Here is a 6,076-nt window from a genome sequence, read left to right as displayed (position 1 = left end):
TAAGTTACAGTGTAAATTTGAAAATTTCCATGTAAGGGGCTCCCTAAAAATTTTGAAAAGGAGGAAAAACAGTTATTATTGTGGCTTCCTGAAAATTTTAAAAAGAAAGAAAAACAGTTATTATTGTGGGGAAAAAAAAAAGGAAATGCATATTACCTACCACCCAAAATAAATAAAACAAAAATGAATAAAGAAAAGGGAGAGAGAGAAGAAAATAATTTTCCTTCCTAATGAAAAGAGTTTGAGTCCGGTGGTCTACGTCAACTTGTATAATTACTTCTGTTCTTTAAAAATTCAAAAAAATTTATTAAAAATCGATTTAGAAAAAAAAAAAAATTCACAATTAGAATAACTAATTTTGTTAGCTTACATTGATTTGATTTTGTTATAGACCACAACTGCAAACCAGGACTATAGTGCAAAATTCGAAAAAAGTAGGAAAGAAAAAAAGGAAGACCTTTTCAATAAAAATAATTAAAATTTCAATAAAAATCCATCTATATATAAATAAATAAAATTCACAATTGCTATAACTAGATTTATTATATTACGTTAGTTCACGCCCCCTACAACTGCAAACCATGATTATAATGCAAATTTTTAAAAGAAAAAGAAAAAAGAAAAAAGAAAAAAGGAAGACCTTGACTCCGGTGTCCAAGTCCACACACAACTCTTTTTATGATGATGCTTGCAAGTTGCAGCCCATCTGTTGCATGCAATTGAATCCGATCAAATAAAACTTAGAATCATGTTATCCTCCAATTCCAAATTATTGTTTGTTATATGGTCTGTCTCACTCTTTTACTATGCTACTAACATTATTACCATCTCTATACCTTATGTGGTGGCAGGGTCCAGATCATCGGCATCGTCAAGAGAATTGGAACTAGTAGCTCTGCATAATAGTGGCTGGTGGGAAATGAATTCGAAAAACACGTCAGATGATCATTGTAAATGGACTGGTATAGTTTGCGATGAAGCTGGAAGTGTCATCCAGATTAACCTACCTCGCTGGAATACATTGGAAGGTAAATTGGGGAAATTTAACTTCTCTTCCTTCCCAAACCTTGTCCGACTTGACTTTAGCTGCAATACATTCTCTGACAGTATACCTGGTCAAATAGGTACACTTCTAAAACTCACCTACCTCAATTTGTCCTCTAATTATCTTTATGGCGAGCTACCTCGTTGGCTTGACATTTCTTTGACCTCATTGGACCTAAGTAGCAACAATGGTATATCTGGTTCCATCCCTCCAGAAATAGGGAATCTAAAGAATTTGGTTTATCTTAATATCAGTCACAACCAACTCGAAGGAACAATCCCAACAGCTCTTGCCCACTTATCCAATCTGACCTCATTGGACCTAAGTAGCAACAATGGTACATCTGGTTCCATCCCTCCAGAAATAGGGAATCTAAAGAATTTGGTTTATCTTAATCTCAGTCACAACCAACTCGAAGGAAGAAATCCAAACAGCTCTTGCCCACTTATCCAATCTGACCACATTGGACCTAAGTAGCAACAATGGTACATCTGGTTCCATCCCTCCAGAAATAGGGAATCTAAAGAATTTGGTTTATCTTAATCTCAGTCACAACCAACTCAAAGGAACAATCCCAACAGCTCTTGCCCACTTATCCAATCTGACCTCATTGGACCTAAGTAGCAACAATGGTACATCTGGTTCCATCCCTCCAGAAATAGGGAATCTAAAGAATTTGGTTTATCTTAATCTTAGTCACAACCAACTCGAAGGAACAATCCCAACAGCTCTTGCCTACTTATCCAATCTGACCTCATTGGACCTAAGTAGCAACAATGGTACATCTGGTTCCATCCCTCCAGAAATAGGGAATCTAAAGAATTTGGTTTATCTTAATCTTAGTCACAACCAACTCGAAGGAACAATCCCAACAGCTCTTGCCTACTTATCCAATCTGACCTCATTGGACCTAAGTAGCAACAATGGTATATCTGGTTCCATCCCTCCAGAAATAGGGAATCTAAAGAATTTGGTTTATCTTAATCTCAGTCACAACCAACTCGAAGGAACAATCCCAACAGCTCTTGCCCACTTATCCAATCTGACCACATTGGATCTAAGTAGCAACAATGGTACATCTGGTTCCATCCCTCCAGAAATAGGGAATCTAAAGAATTTGGTTTATCTTAATCTCAGCCACAACCAACTCAAAGGAACAATCCTAACAGCTCTTGCCTACTTATCCAATCTGACCTCATTGGACCTAAGTAGCAACAATGGTATATCTGGTTCCATCCCTCCAGAAATAGGGAATCTAAAGAATTTGGTTTATCTTAATCTCAGTCACAACCAACTCGAAGGAACAATCCCAACAGCTCTTGCCCACTTATCCAATCTGACCACATTGGACCTAAGTAGCAACAATGGTACATTTGGTTCCATCCCTCCAGAAATAGGGAATCTAAAGAATTTGGTTTATCTTAATCTCAGTCACAACCAACTCAAAGGAACAATCCCAACAGCTCTTGCCTACTTATCCAATCTGACCTCATTGGACCTAAGTAGCAACAGTCTCGATGGATCAATTCCATCCGGCTTAGGGTCTTTGACAAATCTGATTGAGATAAACCTTGGTTACAACCAAATCATAGGCCCAATTCCTTCTTCTTTGGGTCATTTAACCAATTTGGTAGATTTAAGACTCGATTATAACCAAATCATAGGCCCAGTCCCTTCAAGTCTGTGTGAATTGTCCAAATTGACATACTTGTCCCTTGCTTCAAATCAAATCAATGGTTCCCTACCTCAACACCTTACCAAATTAACTAAACTCACATATCTTGACATTTCCTTGAACCAACTCACTGGCTCCATACCATTCCCAACTGATATTAGGAATTGGGCTAATTTGCAGTATTTGAGTTTGAAATACAATAAACTCTCTGGCAGCACTCCGCCTCAGATAGCTAAGCTTCCTTCACTATCATACCTAGATCTCTCATACAATAACCTCTCTGGCAGCATTCCATTTCCCCCATCTGTTATATGCAAAAAATCCATTTACTTGAATGGCAATGATTTTCTTGAGAGTGAATATTCACGGTTTCAAAAATCTTATTCTGTTTCTTGCCATCCATCATCTTCCAAGAAAAGAATTGCAATTTTTCTTCCAATTGCAATTTTCATTGTCTCCATAATTCTAGGATATTTTTACTACTCAAAACGCAAGGTTAAGAGAACCCAGTCTCAGTCCAGAGTGACAAAGCATGGAGATTTGTTCTCAATATGGAATTATGACGGGACAATTGCATTCGAAGATATAATCGAAGCAACGGAAGACTTTGACATCAGATACTGCATTGGGACCGGAGGATATGGGAGTGTTTACAGAGCACAGCTGCCCAGTGGGAAAGTAGTTGCCTTGAAGAAACTCCATCGACTGGAAGGTGAAGAGCCAGCTTACGATAAAAGTTTCAGGAATGAAGCACACTTTCTATCACAAATACAACATCGGAACATTGTGAAACTCTATGGGTTTTGTCTACACAAGCAATGCATGTTTCTGGTGTATGAGTACATGGAGAGGGGAAGCCTTTTTTTGGTCTTGAGAAGTGAAATGGAAGCTGTGGAGTTGGATTGGACTAAAAGGGTGAATGTAGTGAAAGGCATTGCCCATGCTTTGTCTTACATGCACCATGATTGCACTCCACCCATTCTTCACCGCAACATTTCGAGCAACAACATTCTGTTAAATTCAGAATCCAAAGCTTGTGTGGCTGACTTTGGCACTGCTAGATTGCTGGATCTTGATTCGTCTAATCATACCGTGATAGCAGGCACTTATGGATATGTTGCTCCAGGTACAACACTGCTCCTTATTGTTAACTATATCTACCATTCTTTCCGTCTAATAAAAAGTGTGTCTTGATTTGTATAATAACTTCTATTCTTCTACAAAATATAATTAACAAAATTGCGTATCATAGATTTTTTAATATTTATTTATTATTATTTTTTTTAAGTTTTTGGTTACAATTTAACAGCAAAATTATTTTAGTTGGTAAAATGTTTTCTATTCCAAAACAGATTTACTCTTCCGCTAGCTGCGCGCAAGTCATTTTAGGACTTTTTAGTTGAAGGATCTATAAGTATGGAAGAGACCGTGGTTTTAACATCTCTACATTTTTCAACAACACTGACAATTACCCACCGCCAGTAATTACCAAGAGTCTCTACTTAGTTGAAGGGTCTCTGAGTCTCTTTGTACGTTCTCCAACACTGACCGTATTATTGCTTGATTAGTCATGTGCTACAAAATAATTCTGTCGATGGACAAGAGTCTCTCTAGTTAGTAGAAACTTCTTTCCTCATATCTTAACACTTCATGGTACCGTACATTAGTACTTCTCTCTTGTCATATGAGCTTGAGCTCTCTACCACTGTACTAAATTTATTGATCTTGTTTGAATTAATTCTGTCTGTCTAGTCTAGTCAGAGGCTGCCTTTTAGCTTCTAAAAAAATTCAAATCTCACTATCTGTACAAAATCATAAGGAAAAACAATCAAATGTATCTGTAACTGCTTCACTATGGATGAGACAAATTGATGAACAAATTCCATAATATTTAATTTTGAAACAATCTCGTTATTTATTTATTTATTTCTTACTGCAAAGGATAAAGTAAAAGTTGGTTTCCTCTTACATGTATATTTCTTGTTGATGCATCACTTGCATAATTCTTTTTGTTGATGCAGAACTTGCCTTCACCATGGTTGTGACTAAAAAATGTGATGTTTATAGCTTCGGAGTTGTGGCACTGGAAACACTCGTGGGAAGGCATCCAGGAGAACTTCTCTAATCATTGGCATCAACATCTACTCAAAATATAATGTTAAATGATGTGTTAGACACGCGCCTCCAAGCTCCAACGTGCGGAGTGGTTGCACGGGATGTTGTTCTGGTTGCTACATTGGCATCTGCTTGCTTACATCCTAAACCAAAGTCTCGGCCGACAATGCTACGCATCTCTCAGGAGTTTCTTGCTAGCAGGTACTCACTTGCTAAACCTCTGCAACAAATCTCACTGTTGCAGCTAATGAATCCAGATACATATTTGATCAATTAATCCTGTAATCTTTGTATTAGTCATTGCAAAATAGGGTTAATTTCTTGTTTGCTGGATTTCCCCTAGTTATTTGACTTCATGCATTCCTATTACGGCGTCTAATAAATCAAGATGTTCATCTGTTCAATTGATCCATTAAATTTGGTGAGTGTCTCAAGATGTTTTGTGCCAGCCTAATGTGTGTGTGAGAGACAGATGGGAGGCTTCACGTGGGGAGTAGAGGACAGAAACATTGCATCTCAAATAACAGACAATGGCTTTTTTTATTGAGCAACTGAAAATGTTGTTTTGGTGGAAATCACTCTATGTCACTACGTAATGACATTGTGAAATCCACTAGTAGTTTGGTTTTTATCCTTGCCTTATCAATTATATATATATATATATAACAAAAACAATTCACTCAAGCTTCTATTATTTGTCAACTAAAGCTACATGACTCCGGTCAGTATGGTTCTATTATCTACACTTCATACTAATTAAAGGAGAACTTAAATTTTAGAATCGATATCTTCACTGCCCAAAGATGCCAATAAATATGTGGCAAGAGTGCCCCTCACAAATTTCAGGAACAGCTAAAAATTTCTTTTGCAACAAAATGACCAATCCCATTGTCAACCTTTCTAGATAGCTAGATTAACAATGTGAGACAACGTCCTCTCTCTCCTCCTAACTTGAACGATGGAAGAATTTCTCTGGCAACCTCAACACTGCCATCCTCTATTCTACCGCAACAATCATTACTCTCTATTGTTGTCAACTTGTCGCTCACCAACACTCTATCATCACGTCATTCAAACTATTAAGCCTTTTTATGCCTTAAACAAATTTCTGGTAGGAAGAATTGTCATGAAGCTTAACGAGGACATAATTTAAGAAGTTGTAGGCGTATTAACATCAACTAATACACACAAGACAGCTTTCAGAAGACACAGAACCAACAGTGAAAAATTAAAGCTAGCTA

At 37.2% G+C, this 6,076-nt stretch overlaps 1 pseudogene; it reads left to right on the top strand.

Annotated features, from left to right (window-relative positions):
- The first annotated feature begins 748 nt into the window (after positions 1-748).
- LOC132282214 (probable leucine-rich repeat receptor-like protein kinase At1g35710) lies at positions 749-5,431 on the top strand (annotated as a pseudogene).
- Positions 5,432-6,076: the final 645 nt, after the last annotated feature.

Source organism: Cornus florida, unplaced genomic scaffold (assembly GCF_030987335.1).
Source record: "Cornus florida cultivar Cherokee Brave unplaced genomic scaffold, ASM3098733v1 CherokeeBrave_3.0.0_Hap2_Chr11, whole genome shotgun sequence".
Classification (NCBI taxonomy): Eukaryota; Viridiplantae; Streptophyta; class Magnoliopsida; order Cornales; family Cornaceae; genus Cornus; species Cornus florida.
The sequence above is the reverse complement of the archived record's forward strand: the minus strand, read 5'-3'. Positions and strand labels throughout refer to the sequence as shown.